This window comes from Microcebus murinus, chromosome 4 (assembly GCF_040939455.1).
Source record: "Microcebus murinus isolate Inina chromosome 4, M.murinus_Inina_mat1.0, whole genome shotgun sequence".
NCBI classification, from domain to species: domain Eukaryota; kingdom Metazoa; phylum Chordata; class Mammalia; order Primates; family Cheirogaleidae; genus Microcebus; species Microcebus murinus.
The window spans coordinates 60,932,555-60,951,443 of NC_134107.1; the positions used below are offsets into that span (position 1 = coordinate 60,932,555).

The following is an 18,889-nucleotide window of genomic DNA, read 5'->3' on the forward strand; positions in this document are numbered from 1 at the left end:
AGTGAAGCTGGTGACCACAGAGCCTGCCGGGCCAAGACGGGAGCCGTGCTCGGCCCCTCCCCCAGACTCCTCTAAGCCCCCACTATATGTCAGTTGCTTTTCTTTCTCCAGTAGTCCTACAGATTATTCCTCATGTGAGCCTCACAACACCCCTGAGAGCCAGGTATCTGTTCCATCCTTTTTTATTTATTTATTTATTTATTTGAGACAGAGTCTCACTTTGTTGCCCAGGCTAGAGTGAGTGCTGTGGTATCAGTCTAGCTCACAGCAACCTCAAACTCCTGGCCTCAAGCGATCCTCCTACTGGGACTACAGGCATGCACCACCATGCCTGGCTAATTTTTTCTATATATTAGTTAGCCAATTAATTTCTTTCTATTTATAGTAGAGACGGGGTCTCACTCTTGTTCAGGCTGGTTTCGAACTCCTGACCTCGAGCAATCCGCCCACCTCGGCCTCCCAGAGTGCTAGGATTACAGGTGTGAGCCACCGCGCCCGGCCCTGTTCCATCCATTTTACAGGAACATGGAGGACTAGGATATCACCCAGGTCACCTGGCTAATATGACAGTCACACTCACGCCCAGGGCTGCCTGGCTTACCTGCTCCCACAGGGAAGGTCATCACACACCTGGGTGACTTAGAGGCTCTTTTGCTAGAGTCCTCGGAAAATGTGTCTAAACTGCACTGATCATTTTGAGGAGCTTAACAGAAATTTCGTCTTTCCTGTTTAGAAAGAGCACAGATCAAGTATCTAAAAATGTCCAATTTCTTTGCTCTGGCCTGGCATTAGATTCTGGCTGCAAATCAGTGGCCTACCATGCACCTGGCACCCTGCTGGGTGTGCCACCCACTGTGTTGTCTGATTTGATCTCACACCAGCCTGGGGGGGGGGTCAGCCTTCTCATATTACAGAGGAGGCCAGCTAAGGCTCAGAGAGGCCCAGTTGCAAATTCAAGGTTGCACGGGGATGGAGCTGGGATAGGTGTCTGTGTTCCTGCTCAGCCAAAGGCCAGGGGAGAGTTGGGTAAGTTGATGCGTATGTTCACTGGGTTCTTTTTCCAATAATCCGCTTAAGCTTGCATGATATCCCACAGTATCCTTCCCACCTCCCCCACCCTGTCCCCCACACCAATCCAAGTGGAGGGAGCATCTGTGATGTCTCTGGGTACCAGCCCCATCAGCTGTCTGCCCCCCACCCCCACACTGGTGGGGTCAGGACACCATCTGGGAGCTGCTCAGGAAGAAGGACACTGAGAGCAACCCTCAGAACTCTTGGGGAAGGGATGCTGGGTACAGCCTAGCCTCTCACCCCAGCACCCCAGCAGGGTGGCTTTGACCAAGCGCTCTGCGTGACAGGCTGTGAGCCTCCCAGAATGGATACCCCAGGCCCTGCAGAAATAAAGCAGTGTCTACACCAGAGAGCTCAGTTACCCCGGCTGACACCTCCTGGCAACAAGAAGAAAGTGGAGGGGTGAGCCTCTTGTGCTGTCTCTCAAGCTCTGTGCCCACCAGCCCCCTACCAGCCACCCAGGGACACGGACACAGTCCCCTGCATGTGGGCAGGCCCTGTTAGCCCCTGACTGAGAGCACAACAGACAAGTTGGGGGATGGGGGCCGGTTCCCGAAATGTGCTCCCCACTTCCCCAGAGACCAGGCCCCCACTCTCCGCAGGCCTCTGGGCTACAGCTGGGGAGGGGGCGGTATCTGGTCCCCCCCCCCCCCCCCCCCCCCCCCCGGCCCAGCAATCAGGAGGCGCAGGACCACCTTTCTTCCTATTCAAACACAGCCAGGCACGGGGCTGCAGACACCCGGCCCTGGCCTGTGTGTGCCACTTGTACATAATTCACGGGCTCCTATGCCGTGGCCTGGATAAAACGTAGCCGGCAGCAGCAGCCTGCTCGGAGAACAGTGAGCTGCCGCCAGGGAGCACTTCTTAAAAAGGAGGTGAGTGGGCCAGAGGCTTGGGTGGGGGCTCGGGGGAGGTGGTGGGTGCTAACAGGAATTGGACAAATAAATATTTATCGACAACAAGAACTGTTTGTTTGTGTGCAGTCAGTTTAAAAAACATGTTGACAAACTTTCTTTCATTGAATCTTCACCAAAGTCCAATGTAGAAGTCAGAAAAACGGAGGCTCAAACCTGCCCACTTTCACGACAGGAAGAACTCCCTGCCTTGCACCAAGCCCGCAGCACGGTGTGACCCTCGACCAGCCTGGCTCAACTCTGCCCCCCAGGCACAGTCGGGGGCCTCAGAGGAGCCCTCAGTGGGGACCCCAGGGAACTCCTGAGCCCGGAGCCCGGAGCCAACTGCTATAGGAAGGGAGCCTGAGGGGTGAGTGGCCGCGACGGGCTGTCCTCCCCGGGTGCTCTGGCCCCTGCCCAGCTGGGGCAGCCCTGGCAGCAGGGGTGGGGTAAGGAGATAAGTGGTCAGGTCTCTCCCTGCACACACGCCAGAACCCCCCAGAGCTCCTCAGAGCAGGAGGGGACGTGCCAGGCAACCTCGCCTGACCACGGGTGTGAGGAACCCGCCGCCCACAGACAGGAGGACTTGTCTGAGGTCTCACAGCGGGAGGGGCCGGCCAGTCCACAGACACGTGCTGGGCACCCACAGGCGCTGGGGAAACTGGGGTGAAGGTGAGAGGCTCTCAAGGCGCCCCCAGTTGGGTGGGCCCTCGCTCAGCTGGCGTCCGGCCCCTCGTGACCCGCCCCGCAGCCTCCCCTGGCCCGTGTCCCACCCACTTTTCCCCCCTCTGCTCCCATCTCACGGGCTCTTACAGTGTCTTGAAGATGCAGCCCCACGCCGTGCAACCTCTGTACCTTTGCTCCGGCTGCTGCCCTTCCAGAGTGCCCTTCCCAGTTGGCTAGGGCCTGCACCCCCTACTCTCCCCATCTCCTTTGAAGAGCCTCACCCCCAGGCTCAGGCTGACAGGTCCGGGAGGCAGTGCCGGCCCGCCCTCCCTCCTCTGCGCCTGCCTTGCTACCTCTGTGCACCGCACGGGGTTAACACCCAGAATATGTCTCACTTGGCCCCGCGGGACCTGGGACAAAGCAGGCACCCCTCCACTGAATTGAGTGACTGTGTCACCCACCCACCACAACGACCCACAGCAGTTAACAGATCACTTCTTCCTTTTAAGGCTTGTATTTCTCTTTCTTTTAAAAACCCTTGGTAGGCACAGGAAAATGAAATGGAGGCGTCTTAGTCAGACATGTCTTGGCATTTCCAAGTGTCAGCTCTGTGCCTGGCACACAGGAGATGTCTGAGAGACGTTCGTTTGGTGGATGAAAGACTAAAAATATCTCCACCTGCCACTTGCCCCTGCTGCCTGAAGTTCCACTGTCACTCCCAAGTCTACCCTGGAGCTAGACACCGTTTCCTGTGACACTTTCTCAGAGTGCAAACGGTCCTGTGCCCAGAAACTAGCTCTAGCTGGAGGCTGCCACATGCAAAACTGCTAGGTGAGGGTTCACCCATGAGCTCTTCTCAAAGTGTTCACTCTAGATTATTAGTACCAGGCCCTGCTCCGTGACAAAGGAGTTGCACGTTCAAATGAGTTTAGGAAAGGCTGGCTGGACACTGTGCCGCCTGTTGGAGATCCCTGATTCATATCGACACATTAAAGACCCTGAGCAGGCCTGTTTGCATTTACGTGATCTAGCATTTCCCAAATTTGTACACGCATGCGTCCCAGAACCCATTTCCATTCCACAGACCAGGGTTCTTCAAGGCACAGTTTGGGAAGCGTGGACTAAATGATGCAGCTGGATCCACTGCGGGACAAGGTCTGCACACGGAAGGGTGTTGGTGGCTGCCACCCAGCCAAGGCCACACATCTTTGTGCTGACCATTTTACAGAAGCAGAAAGTGAATGCAGCATCACACAGCTTATAGCAGGGAAAAAGAACAGGCCAGGCTGGAGACCTAAGTGGGTTCCCACAGCAATTTTGTGCTCATTGCTGGCCAATGGGCTGGGGAGCTCATGCTGCTGAGCTTTGCTTTCATCGTCTGCAAAACGAGGATGATGTTATTCTCAGGGCTGCTGTGAAGATTCGGCATGGTAACGTGAGCAGAGGCAGATTATAAACTGTCGAGTCCTGTACCAGCATTTGCTATGTGCATGATTATTTCACTGCGTACACTGCCAGGAGGGTACGGCTGTGTCTTGACTGATCACAAGCCACTGCAGAGGTCCTCAGTCAGGACGGTGGAATCCCCAGCAGGGCCCAGGCTATCCCCAGCAGGGCCCAGGCTTACCAATGAATGGCTGGTGGAATAGGCATGAATGAATCAATGCACCAATTCCAGTAAGGCCAACTGTTCCATTTCTCAGTCCCTAACTGGTAAAAGCAGCATATTAGGAAGGACACACACACACACAAAGATGGGAGAAGAAAGAGGTGCCAGGCTTTGGAGGCAGGTCTGTGAGCAGCAGAATGAGGGACAGGTGGGAAGAGCTAGAGAACAGAGCTGAACACACATAGCAGCACAGGGTCATCCGGTGAGGGGGCCAGGCAGTCTCGGTGCTTCCAGCCAAGCAGGCGGGGTTCAGGAGGCCCATTCCTGCCTGGTTAACCTTGTTGGCACTGTGCAGAGGAAGGGAGTGATTGATCCCTTGCACAAAGGTTTCCAACCAAAACTATCAGTTGTTTTTAAAGGGACACAGAGCAGAAGGAAGCCTTTAGGGCATGACTCAAGCCTTAGCTGCCTGGAAAAATGCTTCTTGCACTTTATACCAATTCATCAACATAGGGCAAACATTTTTAAAGTGCCTACTGTGTGCCAGGCAAATGATATTAGGCCCTGGGGACACAAGGCCACATCAGACTGTATCATGCATAAAAGATTCTGGATAAATGAGATGTTAAGTCACTTGAGAATAAAGAGGGAGGTGGTGTTCAAAAAAATTCCACAGACATGAAGTCTGGAGGACCAATCTAAATTGCTATGTGACCTCAAACAAGTCACCTTCCTTTTCTGGGCTTCCATCTTCTCCTTTATAAAGTGGGGCCGATGATAAAAATCACAAAAACTACTACATGGCACCAGGCACTGAACCAGTAGTTATAGATGTTCTATCGCCTACTGTGCACAGCCAGCAAGGCAGGTGTTGCTAACTATTTGTTGTGGGGTAAATTGTCCCTTTCACAGATGAGTAAACTGAGCCTTGGCTGGTTACTAACTTGCCTGAGTCGGGCTGTAACCCAAGGTGTGTGATTCCAGAGCTCACTTTCTCCTGCCCTCAAACAAGTCCCATGCTTCATCCTCACAGACTGCCAGGAGGATTTGGTGATATCACAGATATCAAAGTGCTTTGTAAAGTTAAACTATTTTGTGTCCAAACGCAACAAGAAACAAACCTTGATTCCTCCATGAAACCAAATGCTGAAGTTTACAAGGGCTCTCAGAGCTGGCTGCAGCCCAGAACTCCTGGGTTCCTCATGCCTCAACCTCTGGCATTCCTTGGCCAACGTCCCCCAGGGAAAGGGACTTGGCCATCCCAGGAGACCTAGCTGACCCCTCAAAACCCACAGAGCAGGGTTCCCCATGGCACCCATGAGACCCCCTCCCAGAGCAGAAGACCACCTGGCTCGTGACCACCCGACTCTGTGCTCCACCCCTGCTGAGGGCCTAGAAGGCTCAGCCTGGCCCCAGGGCCATGGGAGCTGCTCCAGGGACCCTCCCCAACTCCCCACTGACAGGCTGTGGGATCTCAGGCCAGTTGCCTCACCTCTGTGACCCCAAGTTTCCCACTGCAAAATGACGGATCAAAGCAGATCTCATGTGGGAAAGGGTCTCCTCCAAAGAAGGACTCAATAAACATGACTGCCTTTCAGTTGCAATGAGTCCAGCTGGGCAGGCAGGAAGAGGTGCTCCCGGCTCTCAAAATCCCTAGTCTGAGGAGGGTGCTCTTACCCCATCCACCAGGAATCACCCATCTAACCTTGAACTCATGTCCCACCCTTGGGAGTCCTGGTCTGAGAGGTGGACTCGGCTCCTACCACCTCCAGCCACCAGCAGGCCCCTATTCTGCCTTCTTTTCCAGGTTGGCTGGGGTTCCAGCAGGGTAGAGGTAGGAAAAGGGTCTTCAGGAAGAACTCCACATGTCTTCACTGGAGAAAACCGGGCCCCAGATCACAGACATCCTCGTGGGCCCACTGTGGCCCAGAGAGGCTGCCACTTGGCTTCAGGCCATATAGCAAGACAGGGGGTACCAGGACCCAGGCCTTCTAGGCCCAGCCCAGGGCTGTCTCCACTGCCCAGAGTCACCCCTTCTGGAGCACTGATGAAGCAGAGAGAGGAAGAACAGCGTGAAGAGTTAGGATGATGCATCCATCACACTGTGCCCAGTCAGGAGGCTCTGGCCATTGACAGCTGGGCCCCCGAGCCGCAGCGTGAAAATCAACAGCCGGTCACCCCATCCCCTGCTTCGCTCACTGCAGGCACTGATGGGGCACATTTGGATGGAGGATGAGTGAGCTCAGTCTACCTCCGCAGAGCCCCCAGCAAGAGGAAGAGGATTCCAGTTGCAGCATAATAGACTTCCTGCTGGCTGTGTCCCTGCAGAGATCACCCCGTGGGGGCCTCCCAGGTGCATTCCATACATAATGCCACACCTTCTGTCCTTATCTCTGACCATGCCTCCTCTGAGGTCCAGGCTCAGTCCTTGACACCAGGATGCCTCCTGCCCCTTGCTTGGCAGGGACCCCACGCCGGCCCCACACCCCACGCCCAGACTCCCCAACATAGGGCCCTGCAGCATTCACTGGCACCTCCTGTCCCAGGCCTGCCCAGCCCCATACTCCTCTTACCTGGTCTCCATAGATTCCCAGAGGGCCCTCTGAACTCAGTGTGGCATGGCCCTTTCTGGGGGTCAGAGGCCAACAAGGGCCCAGAGCTGTCCCCAGAGCCATGGCAACGACTGCCCCGCTCTAAGGAAACTGTGTGAAGTAGCTACATCAGGGCCACTTGTGGCAGGGTTGGGGCCGCTGCTCCGCGCACCTGTGCTTACCTGACCCAAGCCTACTGGTAACCTTTGCCTTCCTCCAGAGATAAGGCTGTCTCTGGCAAGGCCACCCCGGAAGCCACCTGCAGCTTCATTTGGGGGAGGAAGCAGAGATGGAGAGATGGCTACCTCCAGAACTCCTCTCCCTTAGAGGCCTGTGGCAGCTGCGCTGCTTCGATTCACCTTTGAGGTGGGGGGCGAGAGCCCCTTTGTTAAAGGGTGTGCTCAAGTGACACCAGATGATCCTTGAACTGTGTCCTAAGGAGGGTGTGTCCAGTGGACTCCATGGCTTTGGAAGGACAGGGTGAGGAATGCCTTCGCTTTGCCTCTCTGGGGACACTCCCTACCCTGCTTGGGGCTCCAGGGGTCTGGCCTCTAGGAACTGTGTCAAGCTCTGTGCCACTCAGGGAGGTGCACCAAACAGGAAGCACAAACAGGGGACTGGAGGAAGGATAGTTGAGGTTTATCCCCTTGCGAGATCTCCTGGGTTGACTGAGTCCCTCTCTTGAAGGCCATAGCCTTCCTACAGCTGCCACTTCCTCCCCTGGCTCCTTCAGCCCTGGGTGGTAACTGCTTCCAGCTGCTGCCAGCCCCCTGGTGCTGCACTATCCCTTGTTGGTTTGCCACACCCCTAGTGCCTGAGCCGGTCCCCCTGGGCTAATACACCCTCTCGGGCTGGCCAGAGCAAGGAGATTGAGCCCACCACCAGTGACCCTTTTTGGAGCCTTCCCCTGAACAGCCCTCGAGCTGTCTCTGCTCGTATTAAAGAACAGCAGTCTGAAGGGATGCACATGATTAGGGGTGCAGGCGTCCCCTGTCTCAGCCTGGGCCTGGCTGAGGATGTGGAGCGGGAACCAGACAATGAAGGGCGGGGCAGGAGGCAGCCAGAGCACTTGCCAGCAGCTTTTGAGTGCTCGCTAACTGGTTGACACTGCGCTTCACATACCAAGAAATTCATCCACTTCTCAGACAACCCACGGAAGTACATCCTATTTATGCATTTTACAGTAGAGACAACTGGTGCTCAAAGAGATAAAATGACTCACCCAAGGTCATACTGGCAGTATGACAAAGCAAGGACTCAAGCACAAGTCTTTCTGCCTCTAAAACCTATTCTGGTAACTACTTTGAAATAATTTTATTGAACTGGCTCATAAGCCAGTGGCTGACTTAAGTGCGGGCCATTATTGGTAAGGGCCTGCACAGAGGCCTCCAATGTCCCCCGGAAAACCTCCCCTAGATGGGATGGAAGAAAAACCCTTGGACATTCTTTAGCTCCAGGTGGGACAGGGGCCCCAAGTGGGCGGTGCAGTTGGGTGCCTGGATTGGAAAAACAAGCAGCCAGACAAGGCTTCATTGTTAAGGACAGGCTGACACTTTGACCATTAAAGCAAAACCAAGCAAGACAAAATGCTTGCTGCCTTGTCTTATCCCTTAGAGAGAAAGGGGACAGTGGGAAAGGCCCCAAGACTGGGTGACCAGCCCTCCCCCATCAGCCCCAGGCTCAGAAACCTGGCCCAGGGTGCTGGGGCAGGGAGATCAGGGTCTGAGTCCAGCCCGGCTCTGCCACTCTTTCTGTGACCTTTTACTGCACGCTGATGACGTGACAGGCACTGCACTGGCGCTTTCAATGCCCGGCCTCATCTGGCCTCCATGTCCCTTTCAGAGGGAGATTATTGTTAATCGCCTTTTCTCAGATGAGGAAACTGAGGCTCTGAGAAGACCCTCAGGGAGCAGGGTTTCGGCACCCAGGTTTATTGGCTTGCAAAGTCTTCCCACTCTCCTCATTTCTCCGAGTAAGGAGGTCTCAGAGAGGAAGGAGCAGCTTGTCCTGGGGACACACAAGTGCCGTCTTGGGCTGCTGGGGCAGAGCGCAACCAGGTGGTTCTGGAACCTGGGGGCACATTTAAACCACCTGGGGAGTGTAACACCTACTGACGCCTGGGTCTTACCCCAGAGATTGTGAAGTCCAGGAAGGACTTTGAAAAGTTCCTCAGATGATTCTAACACGCGGCAAAGTTTGAAAGCCACGGGTCAGGATACCCACTGCAGCCCCTCCCACCTCAGAACCCCCCCCCCCAATCCCACTCCGCTTTACTTAATTTTTAAAATTATTTCTTAGGCCGGGCGCTGTGGCTCACGCCTGTAATCCTAGCTCTCTGGGAGGCCGAGGCGGGCGGATTGCTCGAGGTCAGGAGTTCGAAACCAGCCTGAGCAAGAGCGAGACCCCGTCTCTACTATAAAATAGAAACAAATTAATTGGCCAACTAATATATATACAAAAAATTAGCCGGGCATGGTGGCGAATGCCTGTAGTCCCAGCTACTCGGGAGGCTGAGGCAGGAGGATTGCTTGAGCCAGGAGTTTGAGGTTGCTGTGAGCTAGGCTGACGCCACGGCACTCACTCTAGCCTGGGCAACAAAGTGAGACTCTGTCTCAAAAAAAAAAAAAAAAAATTATTTCTTGGTAGAGACGGAGGAAGTGGGGGGTCTTGCTATGTTGCCCAGGCTGGTCTTGAACTCTTAGCCTCAAGTGACCCTCTTTGCCTCGGCCTCCCAAAGTGCTGGGATTATAGGAGTGAACCACCAGGCCTGGCCCCCACCCGCTCTTTAAAGAAGAGAAGGAATCTATTACCCTGACCCCACTTTACAAACCAGGCGGAAGCCAGGCAAAATGTAAGCCTGTCCCCAAGGCCCCACAGGAGCATGAGAGGAAAAGTGGAGGCAGCATGAGGGGACCCTTGACTTCAGAGTGCCCCTGGGGTGAGCCCCCTTTAAGACAGGTGGGTGGTCCGGCCTCCCTTGTTAGTGGGAGAGAACTTTCACTTTGAGCCTCCTGGGTGGGAGGGAGGGGGAGACAAATTCCTCGTGGCATTTTTTTAAAGAGTCCCTTCGTTCAGCAGCTAAGCAGCTGCAGGATTAACACTGGAAGACCCCCTCTGCTTGCTGGCGTGCCTTGGGAGCCAGGAGATAAAAGAACTCAAAGCAGGCCTGTTTATTCTTCTCTGTGGAAGATTTGGTCTCAAGCCTGGGAAGAGCTGGGCCTGTCAGACCAGTGGCCCACACTTCCTCCCCACCTGCCTTTTTGCCTTCCTCATGCCCTCGAAGCAGAAAGTCACAGATGGGGACACAGCGTGGGGTGGTGGGCAGGGAGAAGTCCGTGGAGTTAAGCCATCCTGGGGTCTGCCAAAGCTCTCCCCCTTGCCAGCTACCTCTGGAGAGGAACCACTCTTCTGAGCTCATACACAGCGCTGACCTCACAGCAGTCCAAACTCAGCTCGTGACACCACCTCCAGGAAGCCTTCCCCGACTCCCTCCCCAGCCAACACTGGGCAAGCCCAGCCCCTGGCCTTCACTGTCACAGTCTGTGTTGTCATTGCTTCTGTGTCCTCCCCTTCCTACTAGGCTGTTCATTCATTCATTCCACAGAGCAGCTGCCCTTCGCCTGGGATTCGTTCCAAACTCCCTTCTCGAGCACCTGTTCTCGCTCAGCTCCTCGGCTAGGTGCTGGAGACACAGACACTAGCAGCTAACATTCACTGAGTGCTCATTCTGTGCTCGGCGTTTTTCTGAGCCCTTTATAGTTAATCCTCATGACAATCGTATGAAGTAGGTGCTATATGTACATACTCCCATTTTATGTAAGGGGAAACTGAGGCCCAGAGAGGGTAAATCACTTGCCCAAGTCCCTTGAGCCCTGCCCAAAACCACAAGCCACAGATATCAATGGGACCCCTGCTTCAGGAGCCCACTTCTCCCAGTTTACCTGTTTAATGTCTGTCTCGCGCACAGATAAGAATCTCCAATCATGTTACATTTTGGGTGTGTGTGTGTGTGTGTTGAGGGGAGACCAAATAAATGCTGCTTCCCTTTAAGGAAGAACACACTCTGCCCAGCATCTGCTAGTTGGTCATCAGACGGTTCCTCCCAACTGGGTCATTTCTGCTGCTAAGGCCTGAGTAGGAAAACCCAGGTCCCCCGGACAATCTAATCCTGTTCCCTGCCCAAGCCTAGCTCGGGGTCCCTCCTCGGCCAACAGCGCCTGCTCACACATGGCTGCACACGGGGAAGGCAGCAGCAATCGACCTGTGCACACCCCGTCTGACACACAGGAGTCCTCCTAAGGGAAGGCTTCCCTGCCGCCTGGCATGCCCTCCCTCCCGGGACTCCAATCTGCTTCTTACTAAGGTACTTCATGAGGCCGATGCAGGGACAAGTGAGGGGACTCATCCTGATGGAGTGCCTACCTGTGTGCCCAGCCTGAACAGGTACCCACCCCCTCTTCTCATTTAACCCTCACAGCACTGTATTACCATGCCTCCCTGACCCAGGGCTTGCTGTTCTGTGCCAGGCACACAGCTAGGCACTCGGGGGGGGGGGGGGAGGGGAGGGTTGGGGCGGCACAGCATCTGGTTCTGACAAGCGGCCAGGGAAGCAGACCTGCACAACCCCACCACAGACCACAGTCAGCGAGCAGAGGGCTGGGGATCAGCGGCAGAGGAGGGCTAGACGCCACCTGCTTGGGAGGAGTCCTGGAGGCCCCTAGGAGGTGGCAACTGCGGGCCTGATTGGACTCTTCACGCTGCTCTCTCCCACCACCACTGCGGCAGGAGAAAGGGCAAGCCTTGGCCTACACAGCTCTGGTGCCTGGGGTATGCTTGCCGCCGCCCTGAAGGGGGCAAAGGGAGGAGAAGCCGGCTGTCCTGCCAGCTGCCCCGCCAGTGACCCCACTGTGGCCGGGCCAGCCTGCCTCCAGTCCTGCCAATCTGGCCTGGCCCAGCCAGCTCCCAATCACAGGGTCTTCTCTGTCAGCTAATGACCATGCCGCCTGCAGCCCAGGCCACCACCCTCCTTGGGGCGAGGCAGCAGCTACCCACAGAGCCTGCTGGCCCAGACAGTGACCAGGCCAAAAATCACAGCTGCCTGTTACACCACATCCTCTGGCCCTGGTGCTGTGGTCTCCTCCTCCTCCTCCTCCTCCTCCTCCGCCTCCGCCTCCTCCTCCCAGGGTCACAAAGGATACTGCAGAAAGCTGGAGCTACAGGGGAGCTCAGGCCCACCCGCTCCCCATAGTCATAAGCAAACAGGTGCAGATCCAGGCCCTGGATACCCATCCCGGGTCCTGCCCATGCCACACGCTCCGTCCAGCACTGCTCTTCCTCAGCCTTGAGAAGAAGGTGTGTCCGGTCTTCACGCATGCAAAGTATGCTTTCGAGGTACTGGGGTGGAGTTGAGGAGACAGGACATCTCCTAAGCACAGATTCCAATTCAAACAAATGCAGCTTGACTCCCTGCTCCCCACCATCTAGCTGTGTGACCTTGAGCAAGATAATGGACCTCTCTGAGCCCCAGTTTCTGGGGGATAACAGCAGCTACCCCTGAGAGTGAGTGTGAATGAGATTGTAAAGCCAATGCATTGTTTGGCTTTTAAGTACTCAAGAGTATGTGCTATTGTTAATATCATCACTGTCATATGAAGTGAGTGTGTAGATGCATTATACCAACTGTAAAATGGTATGGGTGGTGGGGATTGTCTATCACTATTACTGCTAAATATTAAAGATTCCGAGGGGACATGAGCAGAAGGCTGGGTAATCCAGGAATGTTTCTGGGGCACATTCAGTTTATGACCTGAGTTGGGCCTGGACAGATGGGGAGGTGAGCGGAGGAGGCAGGATGGTGGTTCTGACGGGAGGAGCCCCACAGGCGAAGGTGCAGTGATGAGCAATGAGCCAGAGGGCCATGCGGTGGCTATGGTGAGCGAGGATCTGAACGTCACGGCTAGGGGCCTGGCCTTCATCTTACAGGCAGCAAGGAGCCACAGAAGGCTCTAAACGGGGACTCTGAAACGTGAGTTCTGCCCAACAGTCAAGGCCCTCTTCCACCTGGTGGCTCCCTTCTCCTCACCCTGCACCAGCCCCGCACACCCAGGCTCACCACCCCGGAGTTCTCCAGCCCCTTGGCTCACCACACCACCTCCCCACGACTAGCCAACCCACGCTTATGTTCATGATGAAGCACCCCCTTGCTGAGTACCAATTGTGCCATGTGTTTTACACATGTGACCTCGTGGTCACCCATAACAAACTGAGAAGTGGGTTATCAGTACCCTCATTTTACAGAAGAGGAAACAGAGGCCTGGCAGGGTCAGGTGTCCTGCCCATGGTCTCACAAAGGCTACGTGGCACAGCCAGGATTCTCACTGAAGGATGTCAGGACCCCTTACCCTGCAGCAAGACGCCTCTAGGTCCTGCAGACGCCCACCTCCTTGCCCAACCTGCCCGGTTACTCCAGTCCTCAAGGGCCCCCCACCCTTCCCGCCCCGTATCCTCACCCTTACTCCTGCCCCTCACCTCTTTAAAATCGCAGGCCCACAGCTTGACCCTAGCTCAGCTAGCTTGGTCCCCATTGTTGCCTGTGGGTCCATCTGGCCCCCAGCAGGAGCGAGCTGGGGGTGATGATGGGTCGGTCACTCTCTCCCTGTCCTATGCCCCCATAACACATTCCATATCATAGCCAAGATTGCTAACAGCACAGATAGGAGCCACCGCCTCCTCTGGCAGGGTTCAGGTTCAGAAGCTTAGCTGAACACAGAGCTATTTCCCCAGCCTGCCTCCCAGCCGAGGGGAGCAATAAATTATTCACTGCACCTTTGTGCCTAGGGAGGCCAGACAATGGGCCAAGGGAATGGACACCAGCTCCCCCCACCACAACTCCCCAGCAGGAGCCAACAGGGTTGGGGCAGGGGTGTCAGAATCCAGAGCCCCTTGTCAGTGTACCCGGCAGACTCTAGAAGCCCTGAGACTAGAGGAGGTGGCACAGGGCAATCTGACCCACACAGGAGCCTGAGCCGAGTCAATCCAGGTCTCTGAGCCCTCAACAGTCCTCTGCATTCTAGTCTAAGGCAAGTCGGAGAATTTCCCCAGACTTCCTGGTCAAAATGCAAGCTTCCTTTTCTTCACAGGGAAGGAAATGGAATATTTGGCCAGGCACTGTATATTTGTATCTCACTTAATCCTCACATTACAGCCTGGTAATGGAGTTGCTCGAATTTTACAGAGAAGCTGGGGCACAGAGGAATGAAGTGATTTGTGCAGTGCCACTCAGCTGGTCGGAGGCAGAGCAGACTCATGCCCACCAGTCTGACTTAACCACTGAGGCTTACCAGTTACTTAGGTTCCAGGCTGCTGCTTAGCCACCTGGGTAACTCCAATGGCACCTGGTATGCAGCTGGCACTCAAACAGTCCAAAAGCAGACTCAAAGGCCCTGGGTAAATGGTTTCACCTCTCTGAGCCTCAGTTCCCCACACTAGGTAGCCATTAATAACAAGTCCCGTCATGTGAACACAATAACCCCCTTAGCACTTGACAGTTTGCCAGGTGTGATCACCCCATTATCTGAGCAGGTAACACACAGCCTGCCTTGATCCCATTTTACAGGTGGGGCTTGGAACCATGGATGCATCCGAGAGGTCCCCTGCAACTCCCCAACCCTGCTCTGCCTCACTCCAGGTTTCAAACTCTTTCCACCATGGCATGAAATGAGATCACAGGTGTGATCTTTGTTTAGGCGCAAGGATTATTAGGAGGATTTGAATCTCTGGACAAAGGTTGGGGAAAGGGGAAGCCCAAGCCCCTAAGTCATCTTCTCTTTCAGGTTCCCCCAACCCCTCCACCCCAGGACTGAGCGGCTAGTCTTCAGCTGACCTTTGCCCTCCTCCCCCTACCTTCCAGGGGCTTTCCAAGACAGTTTCCCCTTAACTGCAGGGAGCCAGGCACAGCAGGGGGTAAATTAGTCCGAGCCAAGGCCACAGGACCCAGACCAAGGCCATATCCCCTCCCACTCCCCACCCAGAAGAGAGCAATGGAGTCCACACCAAGGGCTCTTTCCCCATACCCTTTCCCCTATATGGGTGGCCCCCAGGGGCAGCAGGAGGAGCCCCTGCCTGGGAATCAGGACACCTCACCTGGGACTGTGCCCTCAGCTCAGTGAGCCCCTGCCTTGAGACCTTGAGAGGCCCCTCCCCTCCTGGGTGAGGGGTGGCCTGCAGGTTCCCCTGCCCAGCAGAGACTGAGGTCAGACCTTCCATCTGGGCCAAAGGCTTTGGGGCTGCTGACATTTCTCAGGCCCCAGACCAACCACACAGACGCCTCATACATGGCCGCCCCCACCTCACATCAGGAGTGGAGAAAACCCCAGCTGCCCACCCAGAAGATGCTAACTGAGGAGGGGAGTGGATACCTTGAAAGGTGTTGTGAAGGTTTTCTCAAGTCTGCTTCTGGCTCAGCCAACTCACTGCATTTAGGACCTGGGGCAACTGGCACCCCCCTTGGGTGGGCCTCAGTGTCCCCATTAGTAATGGGAAGCAGGTGAGCTGGGTGAGCGCTGAGGGGCCAAGTCTCTTCCAGCTCTGACGGGCTCTGACCTGGGAACCTCTACAGTGAGTCAGGTAAGTGGCATCTCAGGACCTCCAGTGTCTTAGAGACCTGGAGTCTGTCACAGGGCCCAGGAGCAGCGGCTCTCCCATCCTGGGCCCACAGGGAGAGACACTCTGGAACTAGGAAGCTTCCTGCCTCTGCCTTCAACTCTGGGTCACCTTTCCTGGGACGCGACATGGCCAGGGAGTGGGAGGCAAGGAGAAGCCACCTTCTCAGCCTCAGATGCTCCAGTGGGCCCACCTTGATCCCCCTCCTGCTTTCCGGCTTCTCCCCTCACTCTTTGCTTCTTCCACTCTTCATCCTCTGTCTCCTCCCCAGCCTCACCCGCGCAGTGAAAAGGGCCCATTGAGCCTCAGTTTCCCCATCTGTAAGAGCCCATAACAATACACAACACCTATCGGAGGGAGCAGCAGTGAGCCTTAAATCAGGGACCATTTGTGCAAGGGCGGGGCGCGGACCTGCACACAATGGGCGCTCAATAAGTGCTCGTCCTCTCCCCTCCCCCTCCCCTTCCCGCGCCCTCTCCTAGCCAGTTCCAGCCTCTGCCTGTGCCCCCTACGCGCCCTCAGCCGGCCGCCGCGCTGCCGCGATGGGGTCAGGGACCGCTCCTGCCCCGCATCCGGGACTCTCTTACCTGCAGCCTCAGCTCTCGCTCCTGCCCGCTCTGCTGGGGCAAGGGGGGCCCTTGTGTTGTTTTCGGGGAAAGCGCTGAGCCCCTCGCCGGGGCAGGAGGAAGGTAGCAGCTTGGGTTCGCAGCACCAGCCCAGTGGTTCGGTCCGACCGTCCTGCCCGCCTGGGACCGCTTACGGAGCGCAGGACATGGGCCGGGGCTTCCCGGGCGCTCGCGCGGGTCCAAGCCCGCAGCACTCGGTCGGAGGCAGCTGAAGGTCCGGGTCTCGTGGAGCCAGAGGCTGGGGGCGTCCGGGCTCCTTTGCGCCCAGGTGGAGGGCCTGGGGCCACCCTGCGCTAACCCCGGGGCGGAGGGCTGGGGCTCCGACACTCCTGATGGAAAGGCTGGGAACGAACCCGCAAGGACGGCCCCGTATGGGCCGGGAGCGTCCCGCCCCGGTGCACCGGATCAGAGCTTGGGCTCGGGGCGTCCCGGCCGCACGCCCGGACAGCGGGGCTGGGAGTGTCCGGGTGCGGAACGCGGGGCTGGGACCGGCAGGGCAGGGCAGGGCAGGGCAGGCGCCGGCGGGAGGCGCGGCGGCCGGAGCCCGCGGGGAAGTCTTCCCGGGTCCGGACTTGGCTCGCGCCGCAGAACCGGGCGGACCTCGGCGCGGCGGCCGACTCCTGAGCTCCGGGCCGCGGTTCCACTTCCTCCTCTTCCCCCTGCTCGCTCGCCGCTCGCTCAGCCTCGCGCTGCAGCCGCTGCCACCGCCGCTGTCATGCCTGCCGCCCACCCCCACCGGAGCCGCAGCCGGAGCCGGAGCGCAGCCGAGCCCAGGCAGCACCGCCCAGCGCCGGAGCGCCAGCGAGCGCGGCCCCGCCCGGCAGGGGCGGAGTCAGCGGAGGCCCCGCCCCCTCCCGGCTGCGGGCAAGGGCGGGGCGCGCGCCCGCTCCCCTTCCCGGGCCCCGCGCCGCGGGGCGGCAGGAGCCAATCGGAGAGTGGGACTGGGCGGGCTCTGCGGACGCGCGCTCCTCCTCTGAGAGGGCTGGCGGGCGCTGGGGAGGTGCGGCTGGAGGAGGACAATGGGCCGCTGGGGTTTCAAGAGCCGAGCCGGGCGGGGGTGACCTGGGGATCCGCACGGGGGCTGGGGCGCGGGGCTGGCTTGTCTGGGACGGACATCCGGACTGCTGCGGGGGTGGAGGAGTCGTGTGCCAGGAGCCGGGTCGGGGAGGGCGGGGCGACGTGGGACACCCGCGGCAGGACGTCCCAGGGACGCGGGAGCGCCTGGGGGCGGTGGGACGCCGCCCTCGTGCTGCCCCCGGCGCTGAGCGCGCGGGGTGAGAGTTGGGTGCTGTGGCATGTTCGGATTTCAGGAAGCGGTGAAAAATAAGTTTTTGAAAATCAAGAGCGGATCTTTCTTCCTCACTTCCCCCTTCCCAGCGCCCGTCCCCGGGGAGGAGCGTCGTCGGCAGTTTTAAAAATGTGAAGTCGAGAGCAGAATCGGGTGAGGACGACTCACACCTCGAATCGAATCGCGATGTGGGTGCCCCTGCTCCCGCCCCGCCCCGCGCCCTGGGTGCAGGAGCCGAGTCTAAGGTGTCTCTGCGTCCCCCGCCCTGCACCGGGCGGCGCACGGAGCACGCGTTGGAGGGATTCGATGTATGAATGAACGCTCAATGTGCTGCGGGGGCGACGGGAAAGCCACTGCCTGGGCCTGTTGGCGGCACAGGATGGCTTCTCTGTAATCCCCACGCCGCAGGATGCGGTAGGTGCCGCATTTCACCGATGGGGACCCAAGCGCAGAGAAGCTAAGAGATGTTCTTAGGACCACACAGCTGGCGCGGGACTCTATCCACCCATCACGATTGCATTCTAGGGCAAAACCGTGTGGCTTGAACAGGTTACTCTCCCTCTCCGAGCCTCCAGTTACTCCTCTGTAAAAGGGGAACAGGTGCTGCTACCTTACCGGGAAACAAACGAGGGACTGGGCAGGCGCCAGGCTTCAGAGGATGGAGGGAAGGGCATTCCTGGCGGGGAAACGGCGTCAGTCTCAGGGCTGAGAGACTGGTTGGAAGAACAAGGAAGAGGGTGAGCTGGAGGCTGAAGTCCAGGCTGGGGGCGTGGGGGTGCCCTCTCTTAGCCAGGCCCAGGGGCTGGAGGTGGGGAGGTCGGCTCCAGGAAGCTCGCACTGGTTGCTGGAGGCTGCGGGCTGGTAGGAGGCAATTTTGCCTTGCCTGTTCAGCTTGGTAATGGTGCTAAGAAACCCTGTGACTTTTCCCTCTGTTCAGAACCTTCTGTGGTTCTGAGTTGCCAGCATGATCAAGCCCCTAAGTCTCTAACCTGGCATTCCAGCCTTTCCATTACTGCTCTCTGCCAACCCCACCGGCCTCATCTCCGCATCACTTACTCCCCTGTCCCCTTGCACCAAGCTTCGCTCCATCCACAGGCATGATGAGTCGTCCCCATGCAGTGTGTCTCTGCCATGTGGTTGCTCCTGCTGCTCCTCTTCTCTCTGGAGTTAATTCCTGCTTCCCTGCTGGGCTAAAGGAATAAACCTGAAGCCAAATGCTCATTGGTTCTCTTCCCTGCTGTATCTCCAGAGTTTAGCACAGAGCCTGGCACATAGTAGGTGCTCAGTAAATGTGTGTGTGTGTGTGTATATATGTTTGAGACAGAGTCTCACTCTATTGCCCTGGCTAGAGTGCAGTGGCATCAGCCTAGCTCACAGCAACCTCAAACTCCTGGGCTCAAGTAATCCTCCTGCCTCAGCCTCCTGAGTAGCTGGGACAATAGGCACACGCCATGGCACCCAACTAATTTTTCTATTTTTAATAG

General features: G+C 57.1%; 1 protein-coding gene across 2 annotated transcripts in view; it reads right to left on the reverse strand.

Annotated features, from left to right (window-relative positions):
- GDPD5 (glycerophosphodiester phosphodiesterase domain containing 5) overlaps positions 1-16,906 on the reverse strand; it is an 85,113-nt gene extending 68,207 nt beyond the window's left edge. For both annotated transcript variants that reach the window (XM_012744900.3, XM_012744896.3), the window contains exon 1: positions 16,079-16,906. The gene's annotated coding sequence lies outside the window, so the exon portion shown is untranslated. The remainder of the gene's footprint in view (positions 1-16,078) is intronic.
- Positions 16,907-18,889: the final 1,983 nt, after the last annotated feature.